Below are 18,714 nucleotides of genomic sequence, written 5' to 3'. Positions count from 1 at the left end.
GCCTCCCAATTTCTCTGGCCTGTTCCCCTAGTGTTCTTTTCCTCTCCGTACCTGTACGTGTCGCTCTGTGTCCCTGCCTTCCTATCTCTCTTCTTCCTACTTTCTGTTTCTGTCTCTATCGCTTTGTCTTGCTCGCCGTTGCTGTTTATTTTTGTCATTCTGGATCTCGCTGTCCCCGTCCTCCTTCCTGTTCATCTCTTACTCTCTGTGACCCTTTGTGCTGCTTCCTGCCCCTTTTTTTATTCACCCTCCCTCTCTCTGCAGGGCTCCTGATACCTCTCTTTCTAAATTTCCCAACCCCCTGTGCTTCTCACGCGCACGCTCTCTCTCTCTCGTTGTCATTGTTCTTGTCTGTCGCGCTGTCTTGCTTCCTGTCCCGTCGTTTCTCGCTGTATCCCTTTGTCCCGCTCCCTGCTCGTATTCGTATTCCTCTCTGTCCTGAGGACCGTCCCAGTTTTTGATCTCCGTCCTGCCGCTGTCCTGATTTTTCCTTCTCTGCCATGTTCCCTGTCCCTCTTTCTGTCTCTTTTTCTCTGTCCCTGCTGCTTATTTCTCCACCTCTGTCCAGACCCCTGTCCCTTCCCCCCCCCGCCCTGTTTGCTGTCCCTCTGCCTTGCTTTCTTTCGCTACCTTTTCTGTCTGTCTTTCTCTGCCCCGTTCCCTCTCCCGCCCTTTCTAACTGTGTCCCCCTGTCCAGCTAGCTGTCGCTTCTTTCTTTTTTCTGTTCCGCAGTATTTTTTTCTTTTTCCGTATCTCTCTCCCACTGCCCATCGCAGTTGGTTTTTTCCCCTCCGATGCTGGCCTGCTCTTTGTCCCTTTTGTCTGTCTCCTCTCTGTCCTTCTGTCATGCTCCCTGTGTCTATTGAATCCCTTCATCTCTGTCCTGCAGCCCGTTGCTATTTTTTTTTTCCTCTTCCGTCCCTTTGTCCTGCTCCCCATCCTTGTCTCTCTTTCCCTTGGTTCTGCCTCCCGTCCTTTTTTCCTTTCTTGCTCCATCTCTCTGTCCTGCTCCCTATCCCTCCCGCGCTCTCTCTGTTTCTGTGTCCTTCTCCTTGCCTTTCCCCACGGTCTCTGTCTTGTTCCCTCTTTGGTTTTCTTGTTTTCCGGGTGGCTTGGCCCGGCTACCCGCGGGGGTGCTTCGGCTGGGGGGTTTGGGGTGGGGGCCTGGCCGTGCCGCTGGTGGCGGGGAAATAAAGCCTGAAACGGCAATCGTGAAGCGACGCCCTGCCTGTGCTGGGGCTGCCCCGCAGAGGCGTGGGGCCGGGCCCTCCGCAGGTCCCGAGCACTCCCCGAAACTACGTGTGGGGCCCCGGGGGTGCAGGGCTGTGGGGTGGCTACGCTCGGCGTCGCCCGTGGGCACTGCAGGGTCAGAAATGGAGAACAAGTTTTCCGTTCCTGGGGCTTGACAACAGGCTCGCGTGGCTGATTTGGGGGCTCGGAAACAGACCGAGCTGCGCAGCTTTGGGCCCAGAAACAGAGGTCCGGCCCTGCGTGTTTGGGCCTTGAGAACAGGCTCAGCGGCCGGGTTTTTTGGCTCCCAAATGGGCCCCGAGTCAGCTGGTGTGGGGGCCAAAAGCGGGAGCCGGCTTGGCTGGTTTTGCAGGCGGGTGGGAGGGTGTTGGGGGCTGCGGGGGGAAGCGGGGGGCAGGCAGGGTGCGTGGTCCCTCCCCGGAGATGGGGGTCTGGTTGTGTCGGACGCCGAAGTTCGGGAGGCCGGCACGCAGCAGGCCGAACTCAACATCTGTGATGGTCTGCGGGGGGGAAAGGTGCTTTTCAGACCCCACGTGCCCTCTTTGAGTCCAGCTCTTCTTTCTGCGCCGCTCAGAATAGTCGTCAAGTAATTAATCGCCCAAACTAATGGATATTTACTTGGCGTGTAACTCTGATGTTTAATCCTAACGCTCCAGTTTTGACAGCAGTTGATAGATAACCTTATGGAAAGCCCAGACCGTTGCACATAGCTGGAGCTTGTAAGGAGAAGCAGCTGAAATCAGCCGGAGCTTCAGTGCGGAGCTGGGGCTTCAAGGAGCCAGAACTGTAGCAAGCGGGAGCTGGAACGAGGCGGGGTGTCCGCTGTCTGGAGCGTGCATTAGCCAGAGGCAAAAGTACCTGCAGCTGTAACGAGCAGGAGGCGCGATTAGCTGGAGCGTCTTTTCGCTGGGGCGTCTGTCGGCCGGACCGCGCTCCCAGCACGGCGGAAGAGCGGCCGGGCGCAGGCAGGGCTGTCCGCAGCAAGCAGCTCCGAGCAGCAGGGAGGCGAGTTGTCCTTCTGCCAGCGGGGAGCCCGGCCTCTTCCCTCGGGCATGCAATCCACGCCACGCTCCTCTCTCTGCGTGGAGTGTCTCTCCCGGTCCGTTCCCGCGGGCAGAAGCGAGGTGGGGGTCCCCCGGCTCACCTGGGGCAGCCCCCCCCGCGAGGGGACGCGCGCGAGGTGTCGTCATCCCCTCGGTACCGGGCAAAGGGGAGAGAAACCGGCCGGCGGGAGCTCCTGGGGTGCAGAGCCCTTCCGGCAGAATCCTCCCCTGCCTTTTCACCGTTGGCTGGGTGTGACAAGCAGGTTCATTTCTTTGTCTCCTCTTCTCCCAGTGTCACCTTCCGCGTCGCACGAAGAAAATCCTGCGTGGTTAATTCCGCTTGCTGCTCAGGTAATCGCACGTATCGGGCTGGGGGGGCGGAGAGAAACACTTGCGAGTTCGAGGGCACTACAGGTGCTCCACGTTAAACCCACAGGGAAGGCAAATTTGCTGCTAGTGCAGAAAAGACGATGGAAAAATTGCTGTTAACAGATCGCGCCCTGTTCCTGAACTGGTCCCTTGATGTGTTTTTGTTTCAGGGGAAAGAATGAAATTTCCTGTCTGGTAAATTCAGAGCTGCCTGTTAGCTTCTTCAGGGTCGAGTGTTTCTCTTCTCTCTGTTCATACTGATTTTTATGGGCAAGTTGGAAATAGCCTTTTACTTTTTTATGTATAACTGAATTTTTAGGAATATGTGGTGTCCCTGTAGTTCATTTTTGAGCACCTAGATGCCAGTAGAAATGTAATGAGTGAAACGTGATGGGAACTGGTACTTAAACTTGATTTTTATTTGGGTTTTTTTTTTTTTCCTTCCCCATTAAGAGTGTTGACGGCATGTTGTCCCGTGGGACAATCCCCATTCCGTTCAGCGGAGTCTTCAGTCTAGGACTTTTAAGTGAAAAAGTTTGTCCTTCCAAAAAGGGACTAGTCATTCCTAGGACCGAGGCATAGACTTGCAAGGAGAGTCGCTTAAGTACGTGATCGGAATGAAAGCCAACTTCCAGTTGACGTTGCTGCTGTTGGTCTTTGCTTTCATTGATTTCTCCACCGCTCCCTCGTGGTTGGGAGCTCTGAATTGTAATGTTTTTCAGTCTCTAACACATTTCCACCCCCCCCCACCCCCCCCAAAAAAGGAGAGGCAGTGTCTAAAAGTTAATTAGTTTCCTCACAAATGCGTGAGTAAATAAAATGTGAGTTATGATGATGAAAACCATAGAAATGACACCAGTCTTGCAGATCTGGACTATTTCTGAACAGGCATTCATCACACGCAGAAGTCGTCAGGGTACGGATCACCTGCGCTTCGTGCTCTGACAAGACAAAATGCTGAGGCAGGGATGAGCTCTGAAAGAAGAAGGAAAAAAAAAAAAAAAAAAGAAGGATACAGGGTCACGGTTTTGTTTTGTTGTTGTTTGGTTTTAGAGAGTGCAATATTGACTGGTGCCAGCCTGCAGAGCTCTTCTGCTGCCTGACCTCTCCTTCTCTTTCATGGCTGTAATTGTCGTTTGGATAACTGTAGAAGAGCAATTAAGTTACTTGCCTCTGTGAATGTGCTGGTAATACCAGGAAGGCAAATGCTTGAACCAGGAGTGAATAACTGGGCGACGAGTAGAATTTCTGAAGGAAGAACAGCAGCAGCAACAGGAAGCAAATAGCAAGTGACCAAAAACTTGCGTGTGTCAAACGCATCAAAGCTTTCTTGCCGAATGTTGTTTGGCAATATGTTCCAAATGGCTTTTTTGGTAAACGTAAATTTTCAGGAAGTTCAGGGCTGCGTGTGGCAAAACGCGTCCCTCTGCTTACGCGTCCTGCTACGTAAATAGCATGGGTCAGCGGCAAGTCCGGTGGCAGGGCTGCTGTTCCCTACTCTCGACGTTGCCGTAGTAGTGTTGCGGTATTTAGACCTTCACGGACGGGCTGAGGAACGGAAGGAGAATGCCCGTTTTCTGTAAGGGCTCAGAATGCCGACCCTTTTCTCTGCCTGCCGCTCCCCTGTGCGTGAGATGAAGCTGTTTTGTTTTTCTCCCTTGTTCCTGGTCTAAATATTTCTGGAGCTGTTGCTGCTGTGGGTTTGCAATTGGTGTTACTGCGTTTTTGTCGCGTTCTGGCGATGGGTCGTTTCTGCTGTGGCGAAGTGTCGAGATACGGTTTTCAGTTTAAAGCGTCAGAAACTACGTTCACCGAAACCGGTAACTCGCGGCGTAGGGGAAACCGATCTGGCGCGTGCAGCTGTGCTCGCAGGGATGCTGGGTGGCTCCTCATCAAAACGGCAGGCTGTGTGCGTGGACATCCGTAGGGTTGCGCTCTGGGTCCGAGAGCGTTAGCGTATTTTTGCTGTTGGAAGATGGAATGGAGCGTGTGCCTGTTAAATCTCAGGGCGATCAAAAGCTAGGAGGGACCCTGAGCGGGTTTGGTGGCACAACTGCGGTTTTAAAAGATCTTGCCCGTTTGGAGCAACGGCCTGGAAAAAATGATTCCTTTTTTGCAACGAGGCAGTTCACAAGGACAGATGTGTTGCTGTGCTCTTTAGCAAAAATACTCAACTTGGGACGTATAGGGTGATGAAGCCTCGGCTATACTAAGGCTTGAGAAAATGTAGGTAGGTCTCTATGTCTGTCACCTGCGTGTATCTAGGAAAGTGAGTTCTAGTGAAAGTAAAGTTGCCGATGAGTCAAAAAAAGAAAGGAAAAAAAAAAAGGGCGCGGTTGTCTGAAAAATGCAAAAGCTCTAGTGGCCTGTGTCAACAACTGTACCGTAGATGACGCAAAAATACTTTTTCCTCCGCTCAGTCGTACTGTCTTCGCAAACCTTCACAAAAAAAAAGGGCAGCTTTGGGTTCCTACCCAGCTTTGTGCTAATGTTTTTTTTTCTTCTCTCAGCTGGATGTCAGCTGGCACCGTTTCGCCGTGGTTGCCCTTTCTTCTGCCGTGACGGTACGAGACGGATGGAAAGATTCCGTAGTGGCCTGCAAGTACAAGGTACGCCTACGATGTGTGTCTGCATTTTTCCAAAGGTACTTGCGGTACGGACTTTAACGTTGAGAGTGTGCCAACTCTCCTTCTACTTTTTTTTACATGAAATATTTTAACAGAAATACTAAAAATAAGTTCTGTTCCGGAGCATGTTACACCTATACAAAGTTTACTTCCCGCAGTTTATTTTCTCTTCCTGAAAGCATAATCTTCTGTTGCTGTGTGCTTGCTAGTAAATGATACTGTGAAAATAATTTTGTCCTAAAAGAGGGAAGGAACTGTTCGTAAGAGTTCAGCTGTTCAGAAGAAACAGCCTTTGTTTTCATGATAAAAGCTTTATGCTTTTACAGTCAATGATTTTTTTTTAAATATCTTCTAGTAGTACTCAAAAACGTTACGGAGATAATTAGCATCTGTACTAAAAGCAATCAAGGTCAAAGAAGAGACGTGGACAAAACAGGACAAAACGGGCGTCGCATCTGTGTGTTTTCCAGGCTTTCCCAGGAAGCATTAGCAGCCTTGTAACTAGTGACAGTGAGTCCTGAGGTGTTTTTGATGAGTTACTGCTTCAGTAATGTATTTTTTCCTTGAACCTACAGTGTGTAATTTTGACTTCAGTTGGAAAGAGATTTTCCAAAATGGAAGTCTTCCTCTCTCAAAGAGATTTTGTTTTAGGAACTTCCCATCAGAGTGGATCTTCAGAGGTGATCGACTTGACAGTAGAAGTCATCAGTAACGAGACTTTTCACTCTCTTTTAAAAAAAGAAAAAAAAAAAAAAAGTCAATTTCCTTCCAAAGACCCAAGCACAGCCCATCTTCCTAAAGTTGGTGGCATCACTGGTCTTTGGTTTCTCAGTTGTAACAGTCGAGATAACATGAAAACGTGTTGCTCTGCCTGCTTCAGTACTGCCAAAAGCATTAGGAAACCCGCCAGTCCTTTTTGGTAGTCTGAGGTATTGCAGCCCTGGGGATTTTACAAATTGACTTGCATTGTTTAAACTAACTGCCAAATAGCTGTAGTATTTGATTTGTTAGGTGTATGTAAGCAGTTAGGTATTTTTCTCAACGTTTAAAAAGAGAGGCAACTGAATGTTATGGGGTTTTTTTCCTGATGTTTTGACGGAGTGCTCTGAAGTACTTTCTTTCTGTCTGGCTTTCAATGGTGCGTTTCCCTGGCAGTTCAGTAGCACCTCTCTTGGGCAGCTCAGCTGGCCAGGTGTCCCTCCGCGTTCTGTAACACGCACAAAAACCCCTAGTCCCATTATAACTGTGTACTTTGGAGAGAGATAATTTAATGGTATGTATTCAGAGCTGTGCAAGTTAAGGTAATGGGAAAGGAAAATGAAATACTTTTACAGTATAAGTATTTTTATTGGACGTATATAAACATGGGCACGCCTTTTTAGTGTAAAGTGAATGATTGAGATTTATTCTTTATTTTTTCCTTTTGCTCTTTGGAGTTTTCCACTTCACTTTCAGCTTTATTCACCAAACGAGCAAGATGCAAAGCAGCAGCAGCAGCAGCGCAAGGGCTGTAGCTGTTGTGGTGGATCCGTAAGCGTAGATTCTGATTGCGTACGACCTCGTCCCGCAGCCTCCCAGGGTTATCTCCCTGCAGCGGTGCTGTAAGGAAGGGAGGAGACGTTTTCCAACACCGGCAAGAGTGTTTACTTGTATGCTAAGAAGGTGTTCAAAATGGTATCGATTAGCCTAAATGCTGATTTTAAGTGTTCAAATCGCTCTTAACTTTTAAAGGAGGTGGTGTATTTCGAGCTGACCTGTTTACCTGGAATCCTGCTTTAGCTCAGCGACTCTTCTTGTGCGCCCCCAGCCTCTGCTGGCAGGGCGGTATGAGGAGATGGAAGGTCCCTGACTTAGTATAAACACTGCTTAGCAACAACTACAGCATCGGGGTGTTGTCAACATTATTCTCACCCTAAATCCAAAATGGCCCTGTACCAGCTACTCGGAAGAAAATGAACTTTATTCCAGCTGAAACCAGGACAACCCCAAACCCCCTGATTCTGGGTCTGCAACGGGGAAAAAACAAACGACTTTGGGACTCCTGGGAAAGCCAAATCCGCCTGGATTGGTGCAGCTGCAAAGCAAAAAACCCACCCCATTTTCATGCACAAACCCACAACCGAAAGATCACCCCTTTTTATGTTGTGGAAAAGCACTGAAACACACCCCAAACTGAGTATTTTGAAAAAGCAAAAAACTCCCCAGTTTGGGGAAGACTGGGGGTGAAGCACAAGCAGTTTGAGGGGCGTTGCTGGGGGTCCTCCCAGTGTGGATGATCTGGTGTGGATGCTCTGTTGCGGGTTATCCCAGGTGAGTTACCTGCTGTGGATCATCCTGGGTGGGCTCCCTGGGGTAGGTCATCTCCCCCCCGTGTCCCCCCATGCACCTCTGTACCCTCACCTACCCTCTCCCCGGCGTGTGTTTCTCCCCCATATATGCCCCCTGCTGCTCCAGCCCGCCCCCTTCACCCATTCGAGTTTTTAACCCACGCGAGTTGTTTCCCCCCGCATCCCCTGCTCTTCTATCTCCTGTCCCATCCCCCCCGTCGTCCCCCCCGCTTCCTTTCCCTCCTCCATATTCCACCCCCCGCTCCCCATCATCCGTCAGGCTCCAGACCCCTGGCATGCTGCCTGCACCCCATTCTCTGTCATTTTTTTTTCTTCTTTTCCTTACAAGTTGTTGTTGTTGTTGTTGTTGTTTCTTTTAAATGATTAGACTGTTTTCGTTTCAAGCCACGAGTTTTCTCACTTTCGCCCTTCCGATTGTCTCCCCGTCCCACTGGGGGCGGGGGAGCGAGCGAGCGGTCGCGTGGGGCTTTCTTGCTGGCTGGCGTTAAACCACGACACGAGGTGAGTTGCAAGCCCTGCCTGGCTAATGCTGGAGGCTCTCTATGTTCGTCCTGCCATCTTGACGGGCCGTCCTTGTTCTTCATTGCCGCTTTATAGCGAGCGCCTCTCGCTCTGTAAGCGGCATTACTGGGGCCGTGCAGGTACTGCCTGTTGCAGGCAGCAAAGGGCAATTGTGTCGCTTGCCGGCGGGAGCGGCAAGGAGTGCGGAGCCACGCTCCTGTAGGGAGCAAAGATGGAACCTCGAGGGCTCTACGGTCGTCTGCTGAGGACTACTAATATCCCGACAGGCCTCTTTGCTATCCCTGCTTCACGGCTGATTCCTTTGCACGCCAGAGGGCGGGGCGGTAAGTAACACCGTGCAGCGTCTCTTCGATAAGAGACGAGCCCCGCACAAGAAGCCTTGCGTGCGTGTAGGATTGGGAGAGCAGAGTTCTGATGGCTCAGAGGTGAGGAAAGGTGCGCCCACCCCAACCGAGCCCCAGGGTCGCCAGGGTATCGCTGGCTTGCAGGTGGGCCGCTGGCATCTGGTGCGCTGGGACGCGGCGTTTCCTGCTGGACAGAGCTGCCCCTCTGGCACAGAGCAGCTTTGGGTGTCTTGTGGCCTGCCTTCAGGCTGTCACCGGAACCAGGCGTTATTTTTTTTTTTTAAATCTCTCGCCAGCATCTGTTGGCTGGCTGCTGTCGCTCCCGCAACCCTGATGCCACATTCAGAGGGGATACAGCAGTCCTTGGGGCTTGCTCCAGGGGACACCCCCCCCCCCTTACCCCCCCCCCCCATTTGCAGGTTCCCTGTGCTGCTTCTCCTCTGTAGATAACGGGGTGGGGAGGGCAGGGGCAGAAGCGACCACCCGAATGGTCTGTTCTTTGCACTTGACTGCTGTAAACGCTCCAGCCACTCGGGTGCTCTTTGGAACGGAGACGATGAAGATGACTGCCCGGGCTGCGAGTGGGGAAAGGGCAGGGCAACGTAATCCCTGTGCCCCCAGTAAGTAGTTGCCGCCTGTGTCTGGTCTCTACTGGTCTGAGCTGTCAGTCGTCCCTCGTGCAGCTGATGCTCCGAAGAGGATCGTTACGGGGATGCGGCTGCTGCTGCCCGGTGACCGAAGGTGGGAAGTGGCGTTGGGGAGGGGCGCATGCGCGGTGGAGTGCGTCGGTGGGGGGGGTGGGGTCCAGCTGTTGCGGGGCAGCCGAGGCGCTTTACGGCTGCTCGGCAAGCGCGCATGCGTGGTTCGACTTTTACGGCGCTGGCCCCTGTTGCCTGGCAACCGAGGCGCGACACGACGCCTCGGCTATCGCGCATGCGCGGCGGCGCGGTTTACGGCCTGCTCCTGTTGCCTAGCAGCCGAAACGCGTTACGGCAGCTCGGCAAGGGCGCATGCGCGCTGCGGTTTTTACGGCGCTCGCCGCTGTTGCCTGGCAACCAAAACGCGGCCCTGGCCGTCGGGAGCCGCGCATGCGCGGTGGCGCCTTTTGCCGCCCTCCTGCTGTTGCCTAGCAACCGAAACGCGGTACAGCAGCGCGGAGCCGCGCACGCGCGGTGGCGGCGCGTTTCGCCAGCGCTCTCTTCCGCCACCTGTTGAACAGACTTCGGTACTGCAGCTGGGGTGCCGCCCATGCGCGCTGGCGCGTTGTGCCAAGCGCTCGCCGCTGCCACCCCGCGACCAATGTTCGGTACTGCAGCTCGGAGGCTGCGAGTGCGCGGGGCTGCCGCGGTCCTGCACGTGCCGTCCGACGGTAACGGTAATGCGGCCCCGGCGGGAGGTGCCGCCGCGCTCGTTGCTTCCTCCCGGTAAGGAAACGCCGCCGGCAAGGAAAGCTCGCACGGGCTGTCTCTGCCCGGCCTCCCTCTCCTCGCGGCGCGGGAGCACAAAGGGACAGGCGGGCCGCTTACCGGCTGCGGGCAGGAGCTGCTGCGGCTGAAGCTGGAGAGGCCAGAGAAAGGTAGAGAAGAAGAAATGGAAGGCTGGCCGGCCGGCAGCTGCCTCCCGCTGCAGGCAAGAGAGAGCCTGCCTCTCCGCGTGTGGAAGGATCCCTCTTCGTAGTCCGCAGCAGGTCAGACCGCCGAGGTGCACCGCAGGGTCCGGATGCGGCACCGACGGTGCGGTACGGCCACGTAGTGTGCGAGCGAGCGAGGCTCCGTGCCTAGGAGGCCTCGTCTCGCAAGACCTATGAGACGCGTGTTCTCCTAGGGGGAGGACGGCCGCGCCGCCGGAGTTACAGAAGAGGAGGGGAGCGGGAGAGGAGCAGAAAGAAGCGTCTCAACTGGCAAATTCTCCTGGCAGTGCCAAGAGCTGTGGTGAGCCCCGGGCCCTCGGGGCCCTGTCTCCCCTCTTCCGCGTTCTGGTCCCTCCCTGCCCCTTCCCCTGGTCCCCTCTCTTTCCCACACCGCTGCCTTTTTTTTTTTTTTTTTTTCCTTTCCTCCCTTGTACCCCTGATACTGAAAAGCCAGTCGAAGAAACTCCCTAAGACTCGTTTTGGAGTTTTAGAAAGCAGGCATTCTTCATTGCAGCGCTGGCTGCACGGGGGATAGTTCCACCTAGCGTGCATGCCACAGCTTTAGCACAAACAGGTTATACAGAATAACTAATTGCATGTTAATCAGATTAGTATACATATACATAAAAACGACGGCAACCGATTATCATAGTACTGCCTACGTCCGATCACGTGCAATGAAGGATCCATTTGAGACGAAGGGCTGCTTTTGCAACCACCGACCCATCTGAAGTTCTTGCTGGCTGTCCTCGAAGTCTTTATTCTTGTCCTTGTTCTTTGATCTTGAAGCTTAACGCAGGTTCAATCACACGTGGTCAGTTTCAGCATTGTTCTCATCCAGCGTACAGGAACATCTAGTCATAAGAGCAAAGAACTGCAAAACTTAGGAGTACCTACCTCTGCTAGTCGATTGCTTGGCTATACTTTTGTCTATTGTTTCAATCGTAGTGTTAGTGTAAGATTTCTAATAATTATTTACCAAATCTCACTTTTGCAGTCACCTAGCAGCAAACCAGTTTCCACAGCTGGTACAAAATATTAAAACCATCCCAATATTTAGACGTGCCATACAGAATGTATGGAAATAGGCTATCAGAGGTGTCCGAGGGGCAGAGGGAGCGCCGGGGGGCGCCCCGAGCCCCAGAGCAGACTCGCTGGCAGGACTCGATAGGCACGTGACTGACTGAATAAACGCTGGCCGCCCGTCCCCTTTGCCCTCCGGGCTGCGTTTGCGCTCCCTTTGCACGAGTGGAGGGGCCGTGAGGGAGCCCAGGGGAGGAGGAGGTGAGGCGCTGGGGGGGTCGGGCCGTGTCCCCCCTGTTCCTGCTGGGCTCCAGCTGTTGCAAATATTCCGGTAAAGAAATCAAAATTTAATCACATAGAAGAGTTAGGTTTGATTAAGAAGTAAAATTGTGAAGCATAACGTATAGGATCGTTAAGTTTGAAACGTAGCCATAGAAACTTTAGGAGGAGCTGTGTTACGCGTGACTCTAGGAACCTTAATATTGTTAAAGTTTGAAAGAGCTAACCCTAGAAACCTCACCAGGAAGTTACTGGTTCTCCTACCTTCTGTTTCAGGAAACTAAGGAAACCGTCGGGGACGCCAGTTTGCTGCTTGGAAACCCCCTTACCCTTCCCATCTCCATTTGAGGATCGAAGATGCCAGTCAGCAGAGCTAAGTGTAACTGACCAATGATTGTTTTTAAATAAGAATATTGATAAGGTTATATAATCAAAGGACCGATCATTATAAAGGTTAAATTTAAGAACGAGCATAGTATGCATTTTTACGGAAGGAGCTTAGGTAACAATGACCTGACAGGAAAAGTCTGTAAAAACTGATGGATTTTGATACTAAGCGGGACACGCCTTTGGAGGAGCGATCCCCCGTGTCCCCAGCGCTGCGATAAACAAAGTGCCCGCTGCTTAACTTCAGGTTGGTGTTAAGGAGTTTTATTCCGGATTTCGGGAACGGTTTTGGCGACCCAGATGGGACCTTGCGAGTGAGACTGGACGAGATCGAGTGTCGATCGAACTCCGGCCGGCACCGAGGTATTCTCGGGGAGAACCGTCACCCTCGACTCGCAAAGCTCCTCGCAGCGTTCCCTGGAAAAAAAGGTAAGGCGCCGCTGCTTTGGAATTTGTTTGGAAAGCCTGCCCGTGAGGCGCGGCGAAAGCTTCGCAGGGTTGGGGCTTGGAGGGTACCCGTCTGCAGTGGAAGCCTAGGCGTCTGCCCGTAAGTCATAAGCGAAAGCTATTGCTGGGTTGGACTTTGTGTATTATTTGGGACAACTGTCATTTGCATTTGTTTGGTATTTGGTATTTGAATGTACAGAAGTATAAAGGCATCAGCAAAATTGTTTAAGAATAAGAGTGCAGGAAATGGAACCGCTGATGAAAAGTTACCAAAACCATCACCGTTGGGACGTTTATTGGCACATTGGGGTGAATTGCAGGAAAAATGGTAAACAAACAGAACTTTGAGTTACAATACTATATTGCAATTACTGTTGTTTTGTAGGAGAGAGAGAGTAAATGGAATAAAGTGCCATAGGTAGATTTGTTCTTTTTAAGTGAACGTATCTGACGGGGACCGGAGGGGAGTCTCCCAGCAGAACCTCTGGTTACAGCTAAACCGGGAGAACAGAAAATGGAATTTGAATTGACACTAGAGTCACCTTTTCAGTTTTAAATACCTTAGAGGGAGAGTTAAGTTTTGAAGAAATTGGTGGTGTCGGTGCAACAAGTGAACGAGAAACTAGACCCTTCTTTAAATCTTTAACAATGAAATTAGGAAAGCAATGGGTCACTCAGCAGTTTTTGTATGTGCCAGATTCTCCTAAAACCCTGTTAAGGAGAGATCTATTTGAGAACTTAGAGGCAGAAGTTAAATTAAAAAATGGAGAGATTAAAACTTCAATTCCAGAAACTAAACGTATCGAAGCAGTGGCTTTGTTGTTAACAGGATGGTTACCGAAAGCAGAAGATTATACCAGTCAAAGTCTAATGCTGTAATTCCAATCGTCTGGACTGGGAAGTTCCTGGTAAATCCAAAAAGCAGAACCTGTGAGAGTTGATTTAAAGCCAGGATGGAATCCGGTAAGAATGAAACAATACCCCCTAAGACCGGAAAGTCGGAAAGGGTTAGCAATGGTAATACAAACATTTTTAAGATACAAATTGTTAATAGAATGCGAATCCAGATATAACACCCCGATCTTGCCTGTTAAAAGGCTAATGAAAAAGATGGTAGATTAGTTCAAGACCTCCTCAGAGCAATAAATCAAATAGTACAAGATATTCATCCGGTAGTAGCAAATCCTTATACTTTGTTAGCAACCCTAACGGAGAAACAAGAATGGTTCACAGTGTTAGACTGAAAAGATGCCTTTTTCCGTATTCCCTTGGATCCCAGTAGTCAAGAGGTTTTTGCTTTGGAATGGGAAAATCCTGAGACTGGGAGAAAAACACAATATACGCGGACAGTCTTGCCTCAAAGCTTTAAGAATAGTCTTACCATTTTTGGAAATCAATTGGCACGAGAATTAGAGATTTGGAAGAAAGAAAATAATCAAGAAATCTTGCTGAAATATATGGATGATCTGTTAATTGTAGCTGAGACGGAAGAACAATGCACAAAGCTAACTATCAACTTTTTGAACTTTTGGGGAATCGGTGGATATCGAGCGTCAAAAGAAAAAAACCCAAATAACCCAGAAAGAAGAAACTTATTTAAATGAGTTTTAAAATCCTAAAAGGACAGAGACAATTGGGAACTGGGAGAAAAGAGGCAATTTGTCGTCTCCCCGAACCTAAGACGAAAAAAATTAATGACGAGCGTTGCCGGGAATGGTCGAGTGGTGTCACCTGTAGATTATAAATTGTGGCTTGCTGGCCCGACCTTTATAGGAGCAGCTCAAAACCTCAAACGATGGATTGGACCGATGCCGAGAAAGCTACTTTCCAAGAACTGAAACAGGCTGTAAGAGGGGTGCCAGCCCTAGGCCTGCCAGATCTCACAAAGAAGACACTTGAACTTTTTGCTCGTGAAAGAAGAGGTATAGCTCTGGGTATCCTGGCCCAATACGTAGGGCCAAGTGGGCGAGCTGTGGCCTACTTCTCGAAGCGATTAGGTAATGTGAGTCTGGGATGCTCTGGTCGTCCGAGAGCCGTCGCTGCAACTGTGCTACTGATCCAGGAAGCTCGTAAGTTCACCTGAGGACAAAGGATTAGAGGACAAAGGATTACTGTACGTTTCCCATATGATAACTGTTGTGCTAAAACAGAGAGGGGGGCATTGGGTATCCCCTAGCAGGATGCTGAAATACCAAGTGGTGTGGCTGGAACAAGATGATGTTTACCTAAACGCTACTACCACCGTTAACCCTGTTGCGTTTTCAACAACCGATCAAGTTAAAGGAGGAGAACTGGAACGTGACTGCGTGCAGACAATCGAAAGAGTTTACTCCAGCTGACTGGATCTCTGAGATGTGCCGCTAGAAGAAACAGATTGGGAACTGTATGCCGACGGAAGCGGTTCCATCTGTGAAGGAAAACGTTTATCAAGATAGACAATAACTACTGAGGAGGTAATTGCGTTGCCAGCTTTGCCTTCGACGATATCTGCCCAAAAGGCTGAATTGATAGCTCTCATTCGAGCTCTGGAACTAAGTCAAGGAAAGCGAGTCAACACTTGGACAGACTCAAAGTATGCTTTTGGAGTAGTACGCGCACACGGAGCGATACGGAGAGAAAGAGGACCGTTATCTGCACAAGGAACCACCATTCAGCACGCAGAACAAATACTGGAATTGTTAGAAACCATTCAAAAACCAACAGAAGTCACGATAATGCACTGTTAAAGCACATCAGTTAGGTAAGACCGGTCCGAACGCAGGTAACCGACTGGCCGATAAAGCTGCTAAAGAGGCTGCGGAAAAAGGCATCCTAGCACTAGTTCCAGAGAAAAGTATAAAATTGCCTAAAGAAACTCCAAATTATAACGAAAAAGATGAAGAATTAATTATTAGACTGCAGGCTAACAAAATGAAACAGGATAGGCTGTAACACCGACAGGTCAAATAATAGTCCCACCCACAATAATAAGAGAAATTGCCCGAGCTGAAGATCACAAAGTATATCGGGGAACAGAAAGTGAAATACGACAAAGATTGTTTAAACAATTAGAGGCGGATGTGAAATTTATATATAAAAATATCCCCGAATCAGTAATAAGATCATCTTTGGGATTATGAAATAAGGAAATTTTTTAGGAGAATATTAGCAAATTGACTTTATAGAATTGCCTTGAAAAGAAGGATCTATCCTAGTTTTAGTTGATATCTTTACTGGATGGCCCGAGGCTTTCCCTTGTCGCACCAAAAAAGCAAGGGAAGTACTCAAAGTCTTGCTCAAAGAGATAATACCAAAATGTGGGGTGCCTGTAAGAATGTCATCTGACAATGGCCCTCATTTTATAGCAAAGATTATGAGACAAGCTGAGCAAAGTATTATCTATAGATTGAGACTATCACACCCCATACAGACCACAAGCGGGGGGGGGGGGGGGGAGAGAGGGGGGGGGGGGAGAGAGAGAGAGAGAGAGAATGAACTATACCCTTAAGCAACAGTCGAGTAAAATTTGTCAGGAAACCTCACTCCTCACGTGGGTTAAAGCATTACCCATGGCTCTATTAAGAATCAGAGTATAGCCAGAAGAGAAAGAAAATTTAAGTCATTATGAAATGTTTTATGAAAGACCATATCGAGAGTCCTATGTTCTGAGTATCTTGAGTGCCTTTGGAGATAGGTTTTTAAAAGGTGTTATGATTTCTTTAAGCAATTCTTTTCAAGAACTTTGTCAGTATGTCTCCACAGCTGGACCCTTAGAATTGGACGTAGCAGCGCATCCCTTGCGACCAGGAGATTGAATGTGTGTAAAATCACTGAGAAGTGGAAAGGACCGTATCGAGTCATTTTAACAGCCCTTATAGCAGTAAAGGTCTGGGAGAAGAACCCTGGCTTCAATATTCAAGAATAAAGAAAGCACCAACAAGAAATTGGAAGTCTAAAGAAACTGGCCCTTTAAAACTGAAAATCTATAAGTAAGTTTCACATTATCTATTTGGGAAAACAGCTGTGTAAAGTTTATAATACTGGGGTTGCTATTAGGAATATTGTCGAGGGCAATAATCTTTTTGTGTGTTTAGAGGGCGTATGTATTTTTTTTGAGGGGTTCCAAACATGAGATAAACAAAATGAAACTATTATTGTTTGAGCTATTAATCTTGATACTAACCGTTTTTGTAATTTGGATTTAAAAAAAAATAAATCTAGTTTTGTAACTGATTCAAAGTTTTGTAAAGACACAAAATTGAACCTCAGTAACAGCCTGCCTTCCGATTCCAAAGTCAGATGAAAATCTAGTTCCGTGGAGAATACTGACATTGAATTTAACCAAAACTTGAGAAAAGATGCAGAACAATGAGAATCATTTTACCAAATTAAATGGGATGGATTTAAAAGGCAATTATTTTTTTTAAATTTGAAAGAAGGAATTAGAGCGTTGTGAATTATAACATTACCAAACCATCCACCTCATGGACAAAAGAATTAATTTACTCGCCCTTCGGGAGAAACTTGTACAGGCAGCCCTTGGGGCTGTCAGTTGCCAAAACCGTAGCGACAAGTGCAGGAAGGAACTTGGGATCATATTTAAAATATAAAACGATGTTTAGAATTTCCTGGAGTTCCAGGATCCTTGTTAGAGCCACCCAGAGTCGGGACCGTCTATGGAAATTTAGACTGGTTTAGACAACCAGAGAAAAATCACACATCCTAAACAGAGCTGAATGAAGGTTTATACTTGCAGCTCCTCTGACCCCAAACTCCAACGACTTTCTCTAGTAGCTAAAGCTCTCAGATGGGGATGTGTTTGTAGAAAGTATAATAATATTTTACATGATCTTTGGTCGCCTCTTAATAACGGAAAACATTTAGCTTGGAGTTGACTGTATTAAAGGACAGGTGAAAAGTTCAGGGTTAACTGTTTGGGTGACTAGTGATGATATATGATCCACTCACCTTTTCATGAAGGAGAAAGGCAAATCGTGGACTTCAGCCTTAATAACTCTCTCCTCTCTCTGGAAGAAATCTCCCTTGTGGCCTCGCTGGTGGACCCGGGTAAATGGAAAAGATGATACCTGGCAATCGCCAAGTCTTAGAACTAAAATAAGATGGGTATTCAAATCTGTATTTTGACCCCAGTTAACACCCCTTCCAAATGAGATGACTCTTGCCACCTTTCATTCAATCGAGGAAGTGCCTGCTGCTTAACTTCCCATGGGTGTTGAGAAGTTTTGTTCCGGGTTTCGGTCCCCCAGCTGCGGGCCGGGGCTGGAGGAGCCGCAGGTGCGGGCAGTGAGGCTGCTGGGGCCGTCCCCTCCCTGGAAAGGGGGGGCTGCCGGGGGAGGGGCCGGGGCGGGGCCGGTGGGAGCCGAGGCAGGAGCGGAGCGGAGCGGTGGCCGGGCTGCGGCTGCCCCGCGGGAGAAGGTGAGCGGGGCCGGGCGCCCCTCGGACGGCGAACGTCGGAGGCGGGGGTGGCCCGGGGGAGGTGGGGGCCGCCGGTGCAGAGGCCGGGGGGGAGCCCTGGGGGCTCACAGGGGGCTGGGACCACGTGCGCGCGCGGGGGGGGGGTGGGCTCACAGGGCGGCTGGGAGCAAGTGCGCGCGGGGGGGGGGGGCTCACAGGGGGGCTGGGAGCAAGTGCGCGCGGGGGGGGGGTGGGCTCACAGGGCGGCTGGGAGCAAGTGCGCGCGGGGGGGGGGGGGGGGCTCACAGGGGGGCTGGGAGCAAGTGCGCGCGGGGGGGGGGGTGCGCTCACAGGGGGGCTGGGAGCAAGTGCGCGCGGGGGGGCTGGGAGGAAGTGCGCACGGGGGAGGGGCTCACAGGGGGGCTGGGAGCAAGTGCGCGCGAGGGGGGGGGGGGGCGCAGGGCGGCTGGGACCACGTGCACGCGCGGGGGGGGGTGCTCACCGGGCCCCGTGGCGGGGCTGCGCAGCCGGCCGGCGGGTTCCGGGGAAAGCCCCGAGGAGGACGGCGGGGTCTGTGTGGGACGCACGGAGCGGCGGCGGCGGCCGCTGCCCGGAGCCGGGCGGGGGGGTGCCGCGCCGCGCCGTGCCGGAGCCGGGCGGCGAAAGCGCGCCGGAGCTGCCCGGAGCGGCGCTGGGGGCTCGGCGGGAACTGCGGCTGCGCCGGCGTGGGGGTGGGCGGAAACGGAAGCGGCTTCCCCTCGGGGTCAGGCAGCAGGGCGGGCTGCCTCCCGGGGCATGCCGGGAGCTGTAGTTTTCGCGGACTCGGCGGCCGGGCGGCAGCGTGGCTCTCGGGCGCGGCGTAGTCCTTGCTGCCGCCGCGGCCCCCGGAGTCCGACCAGGTCAGACGCAGGAGCGTTGCCGGTTTCGTGTGGTTTTCCGCGGGCTTCCCGCTGCACCCGCTCCCCGACCAGCCGTGCGGACGCGCGACCCGGGCGCATGCGCCGTCCTGCGCGTGGGGCAGCCCGGCGTTCGCTCGTCGGCTCCGGCCCC

The 18,714-nt window shown here is 51.0% G+C and overlaps 1 long non-coding RNA gene across 2 annotated transcripts; it reads right to left on the bottom strand.

Moving 5' to 3' along the window:
- Positions 1-10,399: 10,399 nt before the first annotated feature.
- Positions 10,400-18,399, bottom strand: LOC142034124 (uncharacterized). 2 transcript variants are annotated; one of them, XR_012651454.1, is made up of 3 exons: positions 18,167-18,399; positions 17,218-17,359; positions 10,400-10,988 (listed from the first exon to the last, which is right to left on the bottom strand). It is a non-coding gene; the product is annotated as an uncharacterized LOC142034124 (long non-coding RNA). The 2 variants fall into 2 exon arrangements; XR_012651455.1 differs by lacking the exon at positions 10,400-10,988 and adding an exon at positions 12,080-12,240.
- Positions 18,400-18,714: the final 315 nt, after the last annotated feature.

Source organism: Buteo buteo, chromosome 9 (assembly GCF_964188355.1).
Source record: "Buteo buteo chromosome 9, bButBut1.hap1.1, whole genome shotgun sequence".
In the NCBI taxonomy this organism is placed as follows: Eukaryota; Metazoa; Chordata; class Aves; order Accipitriformes; family Accipitridae; genus Buteo; species Buteo buteo.
Note: the sequence above shows the minus strand (reverse complement) of the source record. Positions and strands in the feature narration are given on the sequence as shown.